Below are 23,468 nucleotides of genomic sequence, written 5' to 3' on the forward strand. Positions count from 1 at the left end.
ACTGAGACACTTTTGTTTTTTCTGTTGTTTTTGTTACATTCTTTAGAAATGTTTGCCGTAAAAGCTTGATGCAAACAAGGAATTGTTCTACATTTTTTTATTGTATCAACGCAACAGGTCACAGTCTTGACTAGAGTAATCTTGAAATATGTACTGCCTGAATATTACTCTAGAAGTTGTAAATACTCTTGGATTATAATCTACATATTTCGCGAGATCGGAAGCTGTCGAAAGCATGTGAACGGTGTTTCGTAGGTAGTTTATTTTTTTTCGATTAGGTTAGGTTAGACTTTTTATTTATTTGATTGAACTGATATTCACTTCGATAGATTATTTTATATGGAAAAATATTGTGTTAAATTGTAAGAAGTCTGATTCATTTTAAAAAATCGACTACTACTTATTTATTTAAAATTTTTGTTATATATATTTATACAAACAAAATAATTATGAAATTATTAAAAAACGCTCCATAAACGAAAGCGAAATCGTAACACCTTATTTCTCATCAAAATAACTTATCACTGTTAGCCAGCTTTGTACATTTCACGAGTGAGATACGAAGTGAGTCCTTAGTGAATAGCACAGCAAGTGTGTATTTTGATAATGGTATTACGATTGAAATAGGTAGAATAAATGTTATCTTGTTAATTGTAAATAAAAAAACAAACAATTATTCTGACATTTGTTATCTGACGAATTAGTGCATCATTTTGTATAAATTAATAATATTCGGAGTGGATTCCGAATTTACTTTGCTTGTCTTTTCAGCACAGCTGCTTTTTTTCTCTGCCTTTAGAATAAAATATTAAGATTGTTAAAATATATTATGAATAAAAAGCATATAATTAATTACCTAACATGCAATAATATTGAATTCGCCAAGCTGATCGCCACCATAAGAATATTTTTAAACATAAATAGATATTTTTATGCAAATGAATAATCTAATCAATCAATATATTAATACTTGAAGATAATACTGTGTATTTTTTCAGCATAAAGCGCTTATGTAGGAGTGTGAGATTTTTCATGGTTAAGGTTTATATGGAGAAGCAGCGCTTGAAGATAAAAGTTATAAATTCGTGTGATATGTGTTACAAGAATATTAAATGAAATAAAACATTCATAGTTTACGTTCGCACTGACACTGCCGATATGACAACTTAAATACCGAAAACGCTTTTATTGACATTTTCTTGGTTTTTTGTTTTTGATTCCAATTCAAAACAATAAATCTTATACCTATAGAAAAGATTCTGAGTTACGGTTGAATTTCGACCAATGGACGACCACTAAAATAATGACAGCAAAGTAATGATCACAGTTGACACAAGTTATGCTTTCGTGGTTTCGTCTATGATACTTATTACCTCATACATACACTTTCAGATTTCTTTTTAAGTACCTACCACAGATGCGAAATAAAATTGATAGAATGAAACACAGTTGAGATCTATTTTCGATGTCAGATATAGTCCATTGTAATATCATATATAAAGTAACAAAGAGAACTGACTAATGCAATGACTTACTGTATCAATGTTTTGAAACATTGCACGTCAAAATATATATATAAATGTCACGGTTTATTTAAGGCTTATTGCAACGGAATAAGGTACATTTTAGATATGCTGTAGATCGAGTTACGGTTTGCGATATGTCAGTGAGGTTCAGTAGCTTCAACAAGACAAAACAATCGGTTCAGTAACAGCGTCAAAATTTAACGTTACTAAGGATTCGATTTACGATTTAAAGACGAATATAAATCGTTTGAGTTACCGTTTTAGATCTAAAGGTACTTAGTTATGTAAAGTTTTACTATATTCCCTAATAAGTTTAGTAATATTGACTTTCAAGTTAATTTTCTTTTACAAAACAATTCTATGTAACAATTTAACAATCATACACATATATGTACAATAGGTATATAATGCAATCAAATAAAAACCATAATTTGACACAGTAGATACATATGTACTTAAATATTGAGCTTAAAATACTGCTACTGGTTTCGGACAAGAAAACCTCAGCTATGCAGAGAACTATAGGAACAAATCATAGCCATATTAGTACAATTGAATTCTTTATCCTCACAATTTTTACATAATTTATCAATCATATCATATCAATAACATCAATAATTCAAAATTAATTTGTCCTTTTTTTGTTTAGAAATCGATTCGAGTTTCATTAGTAGCGACTGCGACGTGCTCCTCATGTCAAAATTGTTGTGACAGCGCGAGCCAACCTCGGCTGCGTTCAGACCGACCTATATCTTTCAATCTCTGGATTTATTAGAATTCAACCCGCAACACTATCGGAAATATATTTGTAATCTTATAGACAATGGAGGTAAATAACTTGTAAGTTACGCAAATAAACGTTACAGTATTACTATTAGATTCCTTATGTTCAGAAATTCTTTCAAATATTTATGTTTTTATGATTTAAAAAATCATAATATGATGCGTTAATAAATTACAACCAATGAATGCTTAATAAGACTTAAAGAAACTAAAAACGTCATCAATTAAATCAACGAAACATACGTTTTTGACTATAAAAAAAATTTGGCAATTGGTTAATTATAAACGTAAGTATTCTATCGTTTTTAGGCTCAACCTAGTACTGTGTAAGTTGCTAGTATCATGGTGGTGTATAAATATACTCTAGTTCTCAGATAAGAAGCATTGTGAGTTTATCCTTTAAAAAATAATAATTGCATATTACTTTTAAACTAAATGCATATTTCTATTACAGATTATACATGCACAGAAATTTAAGTTTATAATTGCATGAATAAACGGAAGTTATTACTATAACAATAATTATTATCACAGCTTAGGGTTTTATTACATACTAGGCGTAGTGCAACATCTGTTAAAACTTATTGAATTGACGTTACGCTATAAAATTGTTACATATTTCTTTAGTTAATAATTTAAAATATTTATAGCTACGAATATAGAGTTAATTTTAAATGTATCAAAAACTGAAATTACATTTAATGTAAAATAAAATCCTATAAATGTTTCACTACAAGGCTCCTCTTCCTTCGAGGAGAAGGTTTGAACTTAATACATCACGCTATAAATAAGCAGTCATGTGGGTAAGGTAAAAGTTGCCACATTTTGTCAATCTTTTTCAATAATAACAAGCTAAAAATATAAAGCCATTATCAAAATGCATTCCGACCGCAGGCTATAACATATTCCATTTCCTTAATTATCTCAAATATATACAATCCTTTATTCCAATGATATCTCTATATTGTTTTCATTTAATTTCGGATGTTTTAACTCTTAATTCAATAGCCATGTTCATAAATGATGTCATTCGTTTATAATAAATATCGATAATGTCTAGATATTTAAATATTTAAACGAAATCGATATTCCGTTTAGAATTTAGTGAAATTTTCGATTAATAAGTTAATTTATTACTCATAATATTAGTTAATTGGATTGTATCGATATCGATAATCCAATCTATAGATTTAAATCGTTTTGGGTTCGTGTTTATTCACGTGATGTATTTTTATTAACAGTCTGTAACCAATTGTGTAGATTTCTCTTGTGGAGTGGTTTTTCACCAATCTGCTCAAATTTTTGTTTGATTAACTTCTAATATATATATATATATATACCTAAGATATAACTTCTAACATACAACTAGTCATTTCATTTCATTTTCATCAACATTGATAGATATCAGTTTACAAATAAATATATTACATAGTTCCAAGCGAATGCATTGACGCGATGCTAGTGTTGGACAAGCGGGAAGCAAAGCTTAATTTATTTATATGCCCATTGGAATAATATTACGACATTAGCCATCATAAAAATGTAGATTTTTGTCTAGATGCATTCGAATTGTATATTTCGAATTAAATTTGTGAGTACACTTTAGGCCATTCATTCACTACGAGATACGTAACATAGTAATTATGCATAACTTCCGGTCCTTAAAAACAAACAATCTGTCCAAAAAATAGCACCAGTTTTATCCAGTTTGGGAAATAATATTATCAACTCAGCTGTCTAGCTTATCTATACTAATATCGTAAATGCAGAAGTAACGCTGCCTGTCTGTTGACGAAATTAGGTACGAAGCAAGCTTGAACTTCAGGGAAGAACATAGGACTTTTTAGGTAAACGACGTTTGAAACGAGGGAATGGTCCCTGATCAACACTGTCATTTTTTTTAGACTGTAAATGCAAACTATGGAATTACATTTCAAAGTATGTATGTTTGGTGGTAGAAGAATTGATAAATGAGTGGTACAGATTAACAAAGTCCTAAAATGAATCATAGAATATTGTGCAGATTGTTTATATGTTTTATATAAAAATAATAATCCATGAGATTTAATTGTTTCCATGTGATACATTGTTATTATAAGTATAAGTGATAATTGTATATATGCATTTTTATCATAATTTACTTGTTATTTTTTTAAAAATTAATTACACATTTAACAATCGAATTAATAATGTAAATAACTAATTAAATATAATCTTAAATAATGAAGATAGTGTTAGTCATCAGCTGATTTAATAGAGATACATATATAGCTTCACGGAAATGTCAAGTAAGTAATATAAGATACGATCGGTATACTGCCTTATAAATAAACAATAAACATATTATAATTGTAACAAAAACCCTACATATTTTATGTACGCTCACTGCATACCCAATAAATAAATAATTTAAAATAAATACAATGCCTAGAAAACAAGTAAATGAGTATACTGTAAAATGTATGGTTTTATAATGAAAATGAATGAATGAATGTTTTGCTTTTAGTTTTCCAATAAAAATACAATTAACAGTTCGATTGACCCGAACAAGTGCACGGCTGCAGCTGGATCTATACGGAAGTCGTTCGATGCTAACTCCTGGCGCTATTTTCGTGCTTACTCTCAGTACAAGTTTTAGCATTTAAGCATGAATTTGAAGGAAATTTGAACTACTTTGTGATTTCTAACATTTGTTTAAAAAGCAATAAGAATTACATATTTGTTAATACTGTAATGCTATATTAACAATGTTTAAATTCAAACTGTTAATTTATGTAATTCCTCCTATCAGATTTAGTAAATACGCATTGAGGTTACGGTTTTGGGAGCGTAAGAAATAAATTCGATACTCGATGATTCGTTAGTTATAAAATTTTAATTCAAAATAAGTGGTCCTTTGGTGACGTTTTTTTGTTAATGTATTATACTTTATCCACGGACGTGGTTCACCACTTAATATGTACCACCATATTCGTATCGTGGTAAATATTAGTCATTGCCACAGACGTGTCTATTCTTTAAACATTACAATAATTATGCTAGTTGATCCTTTATTGTCTAGCGTCTTTCGATCTAGATCGACGTCGATTTTCGAATATTTTCATAGATAGCTAGCATTATAGCGCTTTAACGCGTATTATATCACACGTCAACGTGTAACGTCAGCCTTATATCGCTTAAACAGAAAATTAATGAAACATCTGAGAATCTGTTTTCGAATTCACGCTCATCTCACGTCGGGAGTATTAATTTCGACTATGTAAATTTAGGTTTTAATATTTTGAATTATTCTTTATTTCTGTTAATATATTTTGATTATTCATTTTGGATAGCGACCAGTATTACGTAGCATATAGCAACAGCCATTACTAATATGAGCACCTTTTTCGTCGTTTAAATATTTCTGACAACATTTTATAATACTATTATAGTAAAAATACACTAAGGCTAAACTAGCTCAATACATAAAAAATACATTCCAATGAACAATCCTTACGTTATTTTACGTATATGTACCGGAACAAACTTTTGAGTTCTGGCTACCGTTGATTATTTCTTGACAGAACAAATCCAATAACATTTATTGGCTCAACTAAGAGTTCGAACCAACCTTCGTATATGCAGCCGTATAAGCTAGTTACTAAAACTATAAAACAGTTAGGGATAAATATAATCATAGTAATAAGTGGTGTTAAAGGCCACCACCAGCTTAATTCGTAGAGCACCTTAGGCCAAGTTGGAAACCGTTCTACAGAATAATATTAAATACTGTATAGAAGCGAAATATTTAAAAGAATCCAAGCTTAGTCATATTGCAAACCACACGTACGTGATGAATTGACGCAGCATCTTTGTACGGATTTTAATTGAAAAAAAATATATATAAAATAATACAAACCGTTAATAACATATAATATAAGTCCCTCATAGTAATATTTAAACTACCACTTGAATTACGAAATAAGAATAAACGAATGGTAAGAATAATACGCAACCAGTAATAGCGGATTAATTTATATTTTATGCTACGACAACAAGTGATTGTAGTTTTATGTATTTATTTTGTAAAGCTGCGTTTTCACTTCCGGTAAATTAAAAAGTATAGTTGTGGAAACACGCACTGGTGAAAACTGATATTGTATAATTTTATTAAAGTCGCAAACACAGTTATAGCAAAGTATTTCAGTGGAGACGCATAGTCGCATTACAAAGTCGCGCACGTGCGTCGTCTACCTTGAGTTGTTTGAAAAATTAAATTGCCAGAAGCTTAATCTGCTATAAAATCAAACAGGCTATTAAATTTTATGTCTATATGAGTGAATGATATTAAATATTATGTTTTGTAAAATAGTAGTTTCTGGTTGTGATTCGCTTGTAAAATATGGTAAAATGGCTATTAATTTATTAAAATAAGATTATTATGGTTTTAATCTAGTATGTAATACGTGTAGATAGAACGTGCGTCTAGCAAGATGAATAAAAATTTCATTATTTTAAACACTGTTTAGTTATGATTAATGGTAGTAGGTACTAACATCAGGAAAGTAAATAAGCAATATTATTTCATAACATAGCGCATTAAGGTTTAAATTACAATATATTTTTTTAAAGAAAACGTAAGGTTAAGTCGAGGAGATGTTAAGAATCGTAAATCAAATGAAATCCACTCGCCTCGTAAACTCGGAGTTTATCTCAACTATTAAAGTGAACGATATAAAATTTTAATACGAATAAACGGTGGTTTTACTGCTTGTTTTGACTGTTTAAAGATTTATATGAACTCAATATTGGCTTAGTCCAAGGGTGTGGGTGTTGAACCCTGTTGATGAAATTTATAAGGGATAACATAGAACGTTAATGGCATAGTTACGGGAATTCAAAATTGTTACCGATTGATCGTATTAGTGTTTGAATTAAGAAATATTTTGAAAACGTACAGCAACTTTATGATATTATTAAAATATTTTAGTGGTGTTAAACTATTTCTTTATAGACTTGAAAGTAAAACTAAAGAAAATGTTCCGTTTTTTATGAGGCTAACATAAAAATTCTTTAAGAATTTAGTCCATGATAACTGTGGTATCATCAAGATCAGAAATATCGCGATAGGAATTTGTTTAAGCAATATTAACTTCAAATCAATTCAGTTGTTTGTTTAATGGCTATTGATTATAAATATTTATAATACGAGCTTGTGACAAAATTTTTACACTTTTATCGTTGGATTTAAAATAAATTGTAGAGTTAATTTGAAAACGTATTTACAGTTAAAAGCTTTATCTATCTCTCTCTAATGTCAATTTACTAATATCAGAAAGAGACACAACGATTATTATTCACCCGGTATACGTTTATTAGTGAGGCGATAATCTAAAACAAGGTATATGTCCATGTTGAAATGTTGAAAACGAAGTCACACAAAGCGTGAACTTTATGAAATAACAACATTATCCTTATTTAGCTCCTTAGTTAGATAATGCCTTGTATAAACAGACACGCCTGTGTGTTATCCTTTTCATTCTATTGTCGTTGCTAATGAACTTGTCAAACATAATGATTTACCGTGCGACAATTCAGTTTGTCATACAGTTGGTAATATATAGCTATAATATTATTCCGAGTGGATTTATTTATGGTTTATATGCAAAATGCACGACATAGCCGCTAGTTTGCTTACGTCAATTTTAGTTTGATTCTTACATATACTTCTTAATAGATACCTAGAAAAATAATTACTTTATACTAATGAGGAGATGTGTTTATGTAACGCCTAACTGAAAAAAACTCTACAAAAGAAATATATATACACCTTATACCAGGAGATGCAGCACGTTTCGGAGAAGACATAATATAGAATATTATTATTATTTTTGGGTATATATATACATATATTATAGATATGTACATATTTCAATAGTATTTAAGTAGATCTATTATGTAAGACAATTTTGAAATTCAATAATTAAAAAAGCAATGAACTTATTCCTACAAGGCCTTGTAATAAATACTTTCATATTTTAATCATAATTAATGAATGACATATCATTTTTCCATCGCCAACGCCATCTATTAATTTTAGATTTAAATAATGTATACGAATGTGTGAATATTTATATCCTCCAGACATTTTGAAGATAAGTTAAAAAGAACAGTCTTATTGAAAGGATATCCGAACCAGAATCTGCCACTTATAATGGAGTGCGAAAAGCATATTGCAACATTCACTTAAGATAAAGATGAAAGGGGCCGGCCTGAAAGCGAAGGTCACTGAGCCGTGAGTATTGTTAGAAGCGCTAGGCTAGGTAGCTAGTTTAAACTATTATTCATGAGTAAGCTTTAGGTAAAAGAAGATTTCAATTTTATGTTTACTTGGATATAATTAATTTGAGCTTTCGTCATATCAACACGTCTTTGACAAAAAAAAAACATTTTTTATGACTTGACATGTTCAGACTTAAAACATAGTTGGGGAATGACCTCCTTAAGTTAGAGCAAGTATTAACAATTTTTATAACTTTGAATGCATTCATTATCTTTGTATAATATCTAAGATTATATTTATAAATGTCATCCTAACTAAATACCACCAAAACCATGTAAAATTTTAAAACCATTTTAAAATTTTAGTAACAACTTCCATTACAGTTTTTTTAATAATAAACCTCATAAAATTGCGGAGTATATTTTATTTTTATTAGCAGACGAATATTGGCGATGTTAGATAGGTCGAGTGTCGGAAAAAAAGTATAAAATACTTTTCCACATAAACGTATTGGGGCTCTGAGATACGACTATCGTGTATGTAATACAAGGTAATAGGTTAAGGTCAGTGATCAGTTAATAAAACTTAATTTATAATTAATTGACAACGAAATAGAATGAGAAGTAATTAAATCGAGAAACTATTAAAGATCGGTCACAATATATCAATAAACTGTCAGCACCAATCATAATGAAATTAAGCTTTTATGAATCTGGTTGGAAGTTTAATATGTAGTGGAAGTGTCATGACAGCTTTTTCGGGAATATTTAATATTTTTTAATAATATTTTTAGCGGGCTTATGCCTTAATCACAATCTCGTGTGGCTTTTCGCGTATTGTGGAAAACACGCCCATCAACACTTCCAATCCTTCACAGTTTACTTTAGTACAATTTGCGCGCTAAAGGAGCAGTGTGTACGTTTAAAAAAATATATTGTACGTTATTACACTGTTGCTTTCACGGTTCGATGTGGCACCAGTGCTCTTCAGATCATAATATTTTTTTTGACTTTAAGTTTTTGAGATATTAATATATGAATAAACTTATCACAGTTGTGTTTGCACACATACTTATAATATCTAGTTACCGCGACAGAAAATCGGCACATACAAGAGGACAACATTATTATTTATATTTATTATTATAAAAATATACAATTAAAAATAATGTACTACGTATAATAATGTCTTTAAGAACGTATTTTTTATATGGTATTTGCGCAATTTAATATGTCAGTGCTGAATTCTAATTCTAGATTTTTTTAATTACGTATATCATCAACTTGAATTATATCTTGTTTTATTAAGGTTGACGCCATTTCTATCTGGTTATCTATCTTATGTGCGGGCGATTTGTGACAATTGTTATTGTGACTTGATGTCACTTTATCATATTATAATTTTATAAACGTTTGTAGATAGATTGTAAATGTGGGAGTGATTTATTCTACTGTTGATTTAATTTAAAGTCCATTATTCCTAACTTATATTATTGGGATACTTTGTAGTCGAAGTATTTACATGAACGTGTTTCTTTGTTTTAAGGTTTAAACTCTCAGTAAATCTTGTTTTGAAAGAAACAAATTTGACATTCGATGCTCGACCCGATCGTAAAAAGTTGTAATCCGCCTCGAATCCCGAATCAAAACAGCGTATCGACGTGATCTATTTTAATGCATGAATCCATTAAATATTACAATTCTTGGGTGCATGTCGCATATCACATTTTGACATTTCAGGATCGTGATCTCTTTCGAGTATCGAGTTTTTTTTAAACAAAATATATTATATTAATCTTCGCAGTTCTCTCGTTGCTTATACGGCTCTGATTTCGCTTATATATTTCCTTAATTAAAGAAAAAAAAAACATTATTTTTGCTTCTGCGATTTGTTTTCGATTCGCAATCAACATTTTATCCAACTGTCTTTTACTCTTGTGTGAAATTGAATTATTTAAGCGTCGGGTTAAGCAACTGAGACACGAGTAATCGAAATCGGTAACCGAAATTGAACGTCACTCTTTAAGCTCATGCAAACAGGGCTGCCTAACATTCGGGTTTCTTCGGCTTAAATTACACATTGAAATTTGTGAGTAACTGGTATTGTAGTGAGAAAAAAATAGATGACATTTAATAATAATAATAATAATGTCATTAATTATTAATAAGCAATCCAAAACTGTTATTAATCATGCCGAAGAATTAGAACATAGCGCGTAATGTACGGCTGTGAGAAGTTAGTATATGTATATTTGAATGTATGTATTATGGCTTAATGAAAGTCAAACCTAATTCAATTTTAAAATATAATTGTTTAAATATAATTCCTTATAGTAATAGCTTATTTAAAGGTAATCTTATAAGATTAATTAAGTACCAGAAGAGGCATATTTGCAGTTAGCAAAGCAATAAATATTAATAACACAATATTCTGCAAAAACATTCAAGCTTATATTATGTAAAAGAAGCTTAATTATTTCAGTGAAGGCAACCCTACTTGCAAAGTTAATAACTTAAATATCCTGATAGACGGATCCTTGCAGCGTGAATAATTGTACGTCAAACATGCGCGCGCGTAATAATCCGTATTTAAGAGACATGAAGGTGTGTGGTGTAATCGATTTTTTGCGATTTATAAAATGATGTGATTGGTTTTGACATATGTATATACAGATATGCAATTGTTAGCATTTTTTCATATCTTAATACCAGCCTTAGATTTATAAATTACAGTCATTATATTGATTAATTTTATATTTAACTCTCTATTTAAAAATATATAATTAAAAATTTGAACATACGCTAGTGTGTTATACTATCACCCGCAGAGGCTATAGTCATACCTTCCGTAAGTATACGTTGGCAAATGTGTTTGGCCAACGTTGGCCATGTCTAAGATTCCGTATAATTATTCTACTCATTGGCATTAATTGTCAAAATCCTGTGACCACGTAAAAAGGACTCAAATCTTTTAGAATAATTTAATCAATATTTATGTACTAACTCCACCTTAATGATAAATTCTCGTTTTCATTTATAGTAAAATATCTTATAAATCGTTATGTTTAGCGCACATAACTGTATGTATAATTGTCCATCTCTAAGATGTTATGTGAGTCATATATTAAATATTCAAACATGGCCGATGACATTGAATTATGTGTATCGGGATTAATCGAGAAATATATGCCCTTTATCTCATTTCCTTACCGCCCTCCCTAGGGCTGCCTCAATAGAGCACAAGGTACAAAACACGATATCCTTATATTTACATCATTTTTAATGAATTATTTATTAAGACTTTTTCATCTAGTTAATGTAGAAGCTTATGTTTTGATATTTTCTTTTTCATTTTGTTTAATACTTTGAAAAAAAAAATGTTTGTAAGTTCATTAATTGTTTCTAAATATAATAAAGATAACATAATTATTGATTCAGTCTTGAAGCCTATTATTTTACGTAATAACTGTGTATTCGAGTCACGTAGAAAATCCAAAAGGTACAAGTAATCTATTGTACGGCGTGTTTTTTTTCTATAATTCATATAGTTTTATTTTAATTTGTTTTATTTTTTTTTGTACATTTATAAAAACATATATAGGTATATTTAAAAATATTAATAAAATATTTAAAAAAGTCTCTAAATATAATTTAATAAATTATTATTACCAGCTGATTGTTTATATTTAATATATATATAAATACAAGAAAATGAAGTAAAATATGTTTTTCGTGTAAAATTTTAATCATTAAATCGCCAACCCTGCGTGAAACACCGACAGTGAATCAATAAACGTACATCACAGCTTAAAGTAAACTTTGAATAATGGAGGCGATTGTACGCGTTCTTCTTATCTATATTATAATTTATTAACATTTATATCAACTTGCACTCTTTCCTATAATGAGTGAAAGCGTTACTAATACATTTTTGTTAATGGAATTCGATAATTCAACCTGTAAAACTTAAAAGTCAACAAGAACATTGTTATATGAGGCTGATCGCCTTGTAAATAGATTACATGAGTATATCGTCGATCGTAAAAAAATGTTTGGTGTCCGCATAAACGATATTTAATATACTTCGGTAAAATAAATATATTAGAGAAGTAGTTTATAAAGAGCAACGTTGCGCGTTAAGGATTATTGTTCTTTAAGGGAGTTTCTAATAAGGAAGCAATCACGGGGATAAATTTACGTTATTTGAGTAACATGATATACCGAACAAAAATATAATAAATTGTTTTTTTTTTTTTTAAATCGTATATTTAAAATTATCAACCTTTTTATGTATTTATAGAATATAACAACAAAAAGAAATATATCAAAAATATTTTGTCACTATTTTCCTTTATTTCTTGATTATTTGTTTATTTGTCAAAGCTGGAAACGAGTAGAAAAATAGTGGCCAACAGTTGACCACTACAGTACACGCACACTAATGAAGTAGTAAGTTTGCTTTAGCTATTTTGTAGTTCAACACTCTATCCATATATATAAATAATGAAAGGTATTTCATTTATTGCTTAACGAGAATGAAAAAAAAACGATAATGTGCTAAAAATATCTCATCTAAAACTAAACTTCTCTTTATTACTATCGTAACAGTAAACTGGAATCGTAAACAGTAAAGTAACAAAGAAATCAATAAAACAAAACGATGTATAACAAACAAAAGTTGTGTGAATGCGAAACAAGGGTATTTATCGTTAAGAAATTGAAATTGATTTATGTGACATCGCAATCTATCCAGACGTTACGCGGTGTCCTTTAAGGATTACGCTATAAGCTTTAAGGTTTTTTATTTTTTAACAGTGCACGAATGAAATGGTTGACAGGAATAATTTAAATGTCGTTTTTGATAAACATATGAAATATAGCCGTTGTTATTTTAAGATCATTGACTTGCAACATATATAGCTGTTTATAGAATTTATAAAAGTAAAGTAAACTTCCCTGTGAGGAAAAGCTATTATACATATTATACAACGCTCCTCTGTAAAGAGTTGTACTCAGTAAATAATCAATTATTATCTTTTATAATATAGGTAGGTGAACGGATAAATAGGTCATATAATGGTAAGTGGTGACCACCGACAATAGCCATTGGCAGTATCGCAGTTAGAAATATTAACTATTCCTTACTACGCCAGTACACCGACAAGCTCAAGAGCTGAGATGTTATTTTCTCGTGTCTGTAGTAACATTCCCACTTTCAAATTAGAACACAATAATATTAAGTCTGCATATATGTTATATTGGTTGAGGCTATAAAAAACTGTAAATGTTCCGTCTTGTATCGGCTTTGACCTTAAAATTACCTATAAAGGAGATGAATGGGTAATGTTTACCCCAAATTTACTCAATAACATATTATTGACAGAGACGCTTCCCGTAATCCAAAGGGGCCGTGTCATCCCAATATTTGGTAAAACGTTTGACAAACAAGCGTCCAACTCAATGGTGTACGTAAAACATTTGTCTAGACACCTTGCGGGCGGTTTGAGATCGATTTCCTGTTTACACACGATAAGGGCTTTAACAAACATTGTATGGAATGTTAACATGTTAGTGGACACCCGCATTATTGCTTTCTTCGTATTGTGTACCGTTTAGAGTTGGCGGTTGTCTTGTATGAATTGCTGTCGGTGTAACATTCGTTGCGATCTGATTACATTACATAATTCTATAAACACATGGTTGGAGCAAAAAAAATTACGAAGAAAGTTCTTTCATCTGGTATAAATGTCGTTTGACTTAAATCTCGTAAACTCTGCGTAAAGTCGGTTCTGAAAAAATTGCCACTTTAATCCAATCGTCATGAATATCTAACCCAAATTCATTTTATTTTGAAGGAATTGAATTTAACCGTTCTTCCATTTAGTTCACCCGACTACAGTCAATTGAATGATGAACACAGATTTAAAATCAGCTAATTGCAAGTAATAACATTTGTATTCGAGTGACGGCACATTAGCGTTGATTATTGCAATCGCTGTGTGGTCTGTGCATCTATTTATTCTAATGTTTGATTAGTGTGGATATTGCTGCGTTACATTGCATATTGTTAGTTATATACAGCAGCTTATGTTTATATATGGAGTTGATGTCACAGTTTACGGTAGGTTTTTTGTTTTGACTAACTTAACATATAGTAAATAAGCTTATGTGATTTTAATTATTATTAATGAACTCGTCGAACTTATTTCAGCAACAGCGATTCGGATATGTCTCGCTTCTGCAGAATGTTTAGAATATATTTTACCTCAATGTATCAGTATCCGTTAGTGATGTAAATAAGGCATAGTTTAATCTTTGTTTTCTATAAATGAGACCGATACATACTTATAATAGATTGATGATAGTTGAATACGTAAAATCTCGGCATCTAAACTCTAAAATTCGATTAAGCTGGTGGTGTTCTATCCGCAAGGCATGTTAAATCAAGTAAATATAAAACTGTGTGTATAGTGTAAAAGCAGACACACTTTTTAATAACTTTCCGACTAAGTCAGTCTGTTATGTGATTTAGATTACTTTTAATTTCGATATCAGAACAAGAACGAATTCAGTATTTCAATGTGAACATGAATACAGGCCGTCAGTCAGTGTTAAATGAAGTGTTATTTTTCAAACTATACATTCTCAAGAATAAAGTAGCTTTTTATTAAGAGGACTACAAGAGCTAAGTGCCCTTGAGAATCGCACGCACACACTTACAAAATCGACAAAAACGGCAAGCCCGTGAACTTATGGTTAAGCGAGGTGACGAGGTTACGCCCAAATATTCTAATAGATGGCGCCAAACCGAGCGAAGTAAGATCAATCATAAATCTCATGAAAAATAGATAGGACAACAGAATTGTTTTTATTCTTTCGATGTTAGTTAACAAATGATTATAAAATAAAACTGATTCAATTAAACTTACAATATTTTTATTTATATTTTGTATACAATAAAATAGACAGTTAGTTTTAACCTTTTTTTCTTTTATTTATATCATTATACCACAATTAGTTCTTATACTTAATATTAAAACATACCAATTTTTAACATTTTATAAAAGTTTGATAATCTATTTATATAATAAAATCGTAAGTGTTCGAAATCTGTAGTGTAGTAACCGTGGGGTAACATATAGCGTAGTGTTTGTTCGTTTTATTAATATCGGTTCACAAAGAAAAAAAAATATATTCAATTAAAAAAAAAAAAACATCTAAATATTTACGAGAAAAAAATGTCGTCAAGTCGATTTGGTTGAATCATTGGTTAACTAGGTTAATCATAAATCTCATAAAAATACATAGGATATTAGAATTATTTGAATTGCTTTTGACTGTTATTCGAAAATGATTAAAAAATAAAACTGATTTAATTAAACTTAAAATATTTTTATTTATATTTGGTACTACAAAAAAAAAAACATTTAGTGTTAATTTTTTTATTAAAATCTTTTATTTAATTTCACTTGTATGTATGAATGTATGTACATATGTCCTTGAATCTTGCAATCAATATTACACCCACTTCCACTGAAGCTATGGAGCTGAAAGTTGGCACACATATTTAGTCTCGATGACAATGCACGATTCATGAATTGCTGCCATATTCAATCCAACATGGCGGACGTTACAAAAAAAAAAAAATGTTTGAATTACGTACAAATGACACTTCTAAATATTCTAGTTCTCTGGTTCTAGATATTAATAAAGAATTATAATAAATATAAGAAAACATGAAACAATGAATTTACAATTAAAATTAAAAAAAAATATCTCGGAACGTAATGATGCGGCGAAAAGATCGACACGTCTGTATAGCATCAGGCCTCGGCCGGCAATGTCTGTACACGGCGTTTACGCACACATGCGTACGTATTTTGTTCGAAAATAAGAATATCTGATTTTAAAAAAATCTATTGATTTTACTAAAAAAGTGACACAAGGGTATAGTAGTATATTGCTTGTAGAATCATCTGACAAAAAACCAGAATTATTGAATGTATATAAGTATAGTTATTATTTATTAAAATATTTTTTTAGAGGTAACTTTGTGATGTTTTTCTATCGTACCAAATTAATTACATCATGTTTTCAAAATAACAAATAACTAGCATGTATCCTGAAGATTATCATATATTTTTTTCATTTGGTTTACTGCATTGGATCAGATACTTTTTTGCATTATAAAACTTGCATTTCATGTAGTCCCCTTAAGCTTTTAAATCCCTTTTTTGCTTTCAGTTATTTGAAAAATCTTTTATGTTATTAATAAATACAATTTTCCGCAATAAGATAAGAATGAATATTTATTGATTATGTAGGAATGCAGACGAGATAATGGTCCCAGACGCCGATTAATAATAAATTTAAGCGTTTGGCTACTTGTATTTTTCCACAATTCAGTATTATAAATATTTGTATTGTAAAAATTATCAAATTATCTTATAATAAAAGATAAACTAATATTCATTTATAAAACAGTTAATGACGTACGATATATTATGATAATAATTCCATTAATTTCCAAGTACATATTTTTGCTATGTAATAAAATGACATTTGTATATATATATGTCTTAAAAAATGAAAATGAAAGTAAATCCACTGCTTCTCAACCCATCCATAATTTATAAGCCATAACCACCTGTAGCGGTGGTGGGGTAAATCAAACCTAAATGTTGGCGTTAATACACTGCGTCGACATGTAAATGCTATGAGAGTTTTGTGTCCTTATCACGTTGTGTAATATTCTATGTAATGAAAATTTGAAAAGCATCATTTTCTTCTGTTTCTTAGTATCTGTTATAAATATATATTGTAGTAAATATAAAACATTTTATTAAAAATCAATTGAGTAATTTTTTTATTAATATTCGGTTTCTTTCAAAGTCGTTTATGTTTTTTTTTATTATTATACATTGTTACCATATACCATTATCACGACGATAAGAGCGAGTGTGTCAAATTCTACCAAATAAATCGAATTATTATCTGTGGAATTTCAGTATCAGAAACATAAATATATTTAATATGGTGTATCAATCGCGGCAACGGCGCTTAATCATTTTATTGCTTTTATTTTAATAGGTAATTTCTTTTGTTTTATGATCGACTAAAGTGTTTTGTTTCAGGAAATGAAATATTAAAAATTAGATAATAACTGTCATTAAAACTTTTGTACAGTCACCGGTTTCTACAATAAACTGTATTTAGTGCCTTTAATAGGCAAATATTTATACTATAGCTAGAAATTTTAGAGCTTAAAAGAACATTTTTGAAAGATAAATTTTCGCTTTGGAATGTTTCATATATCTATCCGTAATTACCGAAATGTTGGAATATATCAATGAACCGAATTTACTTCTTATGACTACTTATTTAATTAAAATAATATTGTTTAATGATTAATATTTAAAAATATACGAGGCTGAGTTTCAGGCATCGGTTCTTCTCACCTCGGAATTTTCTATATAATACAAATACTTAAGGAAACAATTTTCAATTTCCGCATGTCACTTACGTCGTAGTCATTACGTTGTATTGTCAACGTTCTACGTTAGGGCTATAAATTGGTCGATTTCTCGTTTGACAAATCATATGATCAGTCATGATAATGACATTGGAGGTCGGTCAGGAGTGAATGAAGCTATCGTGGTTGCGTTTAGTTCGTACTAGTATATGCTAGTAGTTTAACAAACGATGTGTGAAACTAGCTGATTTGATAAACGATTAAGATAAGGAAATGTTTACTCGCTGATCTTTGCACCTTTGCAATTTTTTATATTGGAATATATTTTTACAACGTATTATGAAACATATATATTTTCTTTTTTAATTGTGTAGTTTGTCCAAGAATTATTTTATAATTTTAATGTGCTTAATTCCAGTGTAATAGAAATATATGATTGTAATTATTGTCGAGGTTCGATCGTTAATAATTATAACCGGAATTTATCATTTGTGTGTTTCGGTTACCGAATATCTGTACCATGAACTGAAAGCTGCAGTCATAAAAATGTTGCTTGATGTGAAACATTACAATGCTACTTTAAAATTATTATAAGTACAAATTGATTCTATTACTGAAACTTCGGACTAGTGATAATATTGTTTTAACCCTTTTAACTAAAATGACCTCGCGTGATTTATCCGCTTGTACTGGGACAAACATTTCTCATATCAATATCATGTCAAAATTCAAAGAGTGAAAGATATTTTTTTTTAGAAGATGATTGAACGTATTTCTTTTGATAATCATTAATAATGTGTGATAATAAATTGAACTTAAATTATCGTCTACTTTTTCCTGATTTATAATGTGGTCATTTTATTTCGATTGCTTTGAAATAAGTTCCTAGTTGTTATACATTTTTTGAAAGCTAAGAAAACGGTTATGTTTTTAAAATAATCTGCAGGACAAGTTTCATAACGATTTTTTTAGTTTTTAAGGAATTTTAGTGGAAAAAAAATCAAAAAAACTTTGAAGTAATATCTTTTTCCGTCTCGCGTTTTTAAATTTGGACGGATAATTACTATTTTAATATTGACAGATAACCAGTGTTTAATCATTTTTACAATTTAAAAGAAAAAATAGATTTTAATTTATTTGAGTTATTTCAGCGTCTTAACATCTAAAGTTCTCAAGGCCTCTTCTCAACTTTGTTCGCAGGCGGGTTTTTTTATCTAATAATATTTTTTTATTTTTACTTGATGTAATTATTAATTTTCGTACTTTAATAAGTTTTCGCTAGTACGTCAATGGTACTCATATATAGAAAAAAAAAATTGCTTTCTCTCTCAGAACGAAAATCTATAATACAAACAGAGATGATTGTTTTGCAGATTTGTGTTTCATACAACTTTTCTTGTATTTGTTATCTTTGAAAAATACCCGGGTCAACATCCAGTAACCCGTAATTCGGTAAAAGTTGAAAATTACATTAAAATTCAATTCTAAACACTTATAACTGAGTCCGATGCTCATCATCGAGTGTATGAGTTAGCCACTAGACGAACGAGACAGTCACACTTATATATAAAATATATATTTATAATAATGATATAGGTATAAGTGTCTGTTTAATAAATAACAAAACATATTTCATTATGTTGAAGAAATTTATGTGTATTTCATAGGTTATAAAATTTCGATTATCATCGTCAATAATATTTTTCAAATATCAATAAGGAAGCGACGTAAACTTCATTTGATACACACGGTATAAATTGCAAGTCATAAAGACGGACATTCATTTTACGTGGAGGTTGTTATAAATGTGGTGTACGATGGCCATTAATGCCATGGTAAGCCGTGTAAAATTATCTCCATATATATATAGCAATAAAACTAACAGCTGTCTGCTAAATTAAAGTATTAATAATTAAATTATAATAAAAAATCTCACCAGTGTTCGAAACTTGACATTTGTCAGTGATCGAAATTTCACATTATAATCATTTTTGATAATTTCAGAAAATTTGCAAACACATCTATGCTAAATTTCGAGGGTTTCGTTTGACAGCGAGGCAAAAGGTACTGAACTGTTTTGTTTTTTGCTTATTTATATATATGTACATTGTCAAATAAAAAAATATAAATATGAAGTAGTATACTAGATTGTATTATTGTGAACACCAAAATTATTCGCAAAATTTAGCTCAATCAGTTACGGGAACTGGTTTAAAATTCAATTCCAAGATTTGATCCAATCTCAAAAACAGGTGAACTTAGAAAAGGGTATTTGTTGTCATATTTAAATATTACCGCTCAGTTGAATATTTAGGCGTGAATTAGTTACCTTATAGACAGTTTGTATAGTAAAAAAACCTCTTTCAATTATTTAATAAAATGTATAGTTAACAATGAATAGATATGGAAGTGTAAAAAATCATAATGATAAAAGTAAGATATCATATTTATCGCGCTTAAGAATTTTAAGTGTTTGTTATTAAATTATAGCGAGCGTTCGTTTGTATCTATTTGTTTCATCTATTCGTACTTACCAGCACTAGCAAACATTCAGCCAGCGGGCGCGCCAGTTTAAAATGTCTTTATAGAAATATTTATAGAATTCCAAACTATAATATAAACTATGAATTCCAGTATATGATACATTTGACTTATTTAATAGGACTTTTTTAAAGAATTTTTCAATACTTTTGCAAATAAATTACAGTTAATTAAATTAAATTACAGGACATAGTGATCATTGTCATAAGATGTTTGTGAAGAATCCGCTAGGAAAATTAGTTTATTCTAATCTATCTAAATACATATTATTTAGTGTCATTTATATAATATGGGTGGTACTTGTTATTACGACCTATTACTGCTGTCAAGTTCTGACGTAAAAACATAATGATATTAAAATTTTTAATGCTTTTTGTCTATTAATATTATTTAATAGACAAAGTTATTCAATGATAATATTAATTTATTTAGTGTGACATTATCGTTATTTTCAATTATCGAATATCAAATATGGTGAGTCTATAATTAGATATAGATTCCATCACTGCTTTGAATGTAATTAAAATTGTTGGCCACTCATAAATCCAAAATCGTGATCGGCCAACGATTGTAATTTTCAATTACCAGCCAAATAATTATTGAGTGATAATTATACGTCCTAGCCTAATTACTCGATACCGAGCTTTACGAGGAATATAGTACTTCCCATGTACTGGTTATTAAAAAAAAAAAACTCAGTCGCTAAAAGTTAGTATAAGTAATTATAGTCAGTTGACTACGACATTCGCGTTCTAAATTTAAATTTAAGAAAATTATATATATAACAAACCCCTACATTTTTATAAAACTTGATTTCATTTGCATATAGATTCGATTTCCATTTAAAGATACTGTTATCGGTCCAGGTTTTGTTCTTGTAGGACGTGCAACATTTACCGCGGTAGTATTTTAACTTGTTATCATAATCGTCCTTTATTTGTTGGCTAGCAATGTCCTTAGAGAATAATAGCAATAAATTTGTTTTTAATTAGATGCCCGTTTCACATAACGAATGCTGGAGGTCGACGTTTATAGTTACTAAGTACGAATATATGTATAATGCCTATGGAATCTTTCTCAAGAGACGGGGTAACTATTATTCAACGTGTTTTTTTATTTGGTCTGGCAGTTTCTTTGGTTATAGAAATGTTTTCAAACGAAAACTCTTCAGCTTTTTATTATAATTTTTAATTTTATTATAGAACCGATATTGATGAAATAAATTTAATTAAAAAATATATATACCTATTTCTCTTTCAATTAATTTAACGTCCGTACCTTTGTATTGTATATTTTTTTATGATATGACTCGGTTGTATAACTTGTTTGTCATATAACTATATATATTTATTATTAAGACACAAACAGTTTCATATGTCAAATGACCAAAGCTCTGTTTAAAAACCTAATAGATATAAATCCATGCCAATATAAAATGAATCAAGAAAAATAATTCAAGAAACATATTCTTATATGTTTATTTAGATCGTTGAAAGATTTGCTCGATATGTTTATTTTTATATTACGTATCATTGAATGGTTGAGTTTAATGATGCGGCAAGTTATAGCACATTAACTTAAAACCATAAAGGCAGTTAATAAACCGTTATTAACGAGAATATTAAACCTTGCCCAGTTTCAGTTGGTAATGGTTATCTGAATGGGTATTTCGTTACAAGGATTATGTTTTACTATTCACCAACCATTATATACCTATGAATTTTCGTTTGTTATTGCATATATAATACGTATATTTTCCATCGACGGTATATAAAACAAAATAACAAAAATGTTTTATATTAATAACATTAATTAGCAAAAAAAAAATTCTTATTGTATCTTTCAATACAATAAATAATTTGATTGATTCGAATTTTTTTTTTTCATTTGTCGAAAGGAAAATTGATAACTATATTTCAAGTGGCAGTCGTGAACAAAAGACAAAAAAAAAATCAAAAAAAAAAAAAAATAAAATCTTGTGTAAAATTCGGTTACTTCCTCAATCGGCAACGGAAAGGACAAAGAAAATGCTAACGGATTACTTGTGTAAGCCTTCAATAAATCACTTGTTTTGTTCTGATAAAGATGTCAACTGCTGACCAAGTCTTAGCGCTTGATAAAAATGTAATTCATCTCTTAATCATAAGTTAGGTAATGTTGCTTTTTAAGGTATTTTCAATAACATATTCAAATTGGTTTAAGCGGGTAGGGGAATAAAATGAAAGCATTTACTTAATGGTAGGGTTTTTGGAAGCTTCTCTTCTATGGTCAAAAAGCAATACTTAGTATTGTTGTGTTCCAGCTTAGAGTGTAAATACGGGTACAAGGATCATGGCCACTTAGTTTCCAAGGTCGGTGGCGCATATTGGACAATATTGGACAACATCACATACATTACTCTGATTCCAATGTATGTAGCTAAAGCACTTGTGTTATGGAAATCAGAAGTAACGACGGTACCACAAACACCCAGACCCGAGACAACATAGAAAAGTAATGGACTTTTTCTACATCGACTCGGCCGGGAATCGAACCCAGGACCTCGGAGTGGCGTACCCATGAAAACCGGTTTACACACTACTCGACCACGGATGTCGTAATGGTTCATATAGGGATGGTTAATAACAGGCAGGCAATTTGTCAGTCTGCACACATCTTGAAAATGAACGGGTGGAAATTACAATCACTCTAAAGGAATTTACTATATTTCAGCGAAAACGCGCCACGGAAATTTAAATTCACGAAACTATTTTGTAACTTTGTATCACACGATCTTTGATAGATTAAATATATAAATTATATTTAACGTTATAGTACATAAAGAAGCTCAGCCCTGTCATTTATAAACAGACAAGACATTCAGCTTGATCTTTAGATTGTACGAG

At 29.2% G+C, this 23,468-nt stretch overlaps 1 protein-coding gene across 3 annotated transcripts in view; it reads right to left on the reverse strand.

The window, feature by feature from the left end:
• Positions 1-23,468, reverse strand: part of LOC113398603 (uncharacterized) — a 203,398-nt gene that overhangs the window by 4,376 nt on the left and 175,554 nt on the right. The window lies entirely within an intron of this gene.

Source organism: Vanessa tameamea, chromosome 14 (assembly GCF_037043105.1).
Source record: "Vanessa tameamea isolate UH-Manoa-2023 chromosome 14, ilVanTame1 primary haplotype, whole genome shotgun sequence".
NCBI lineage: Eukaryota > Metazoa > Arthropoda > Insecta > Lepidoptera > Nymphalidae > Vanessa > Vanessa tameamea.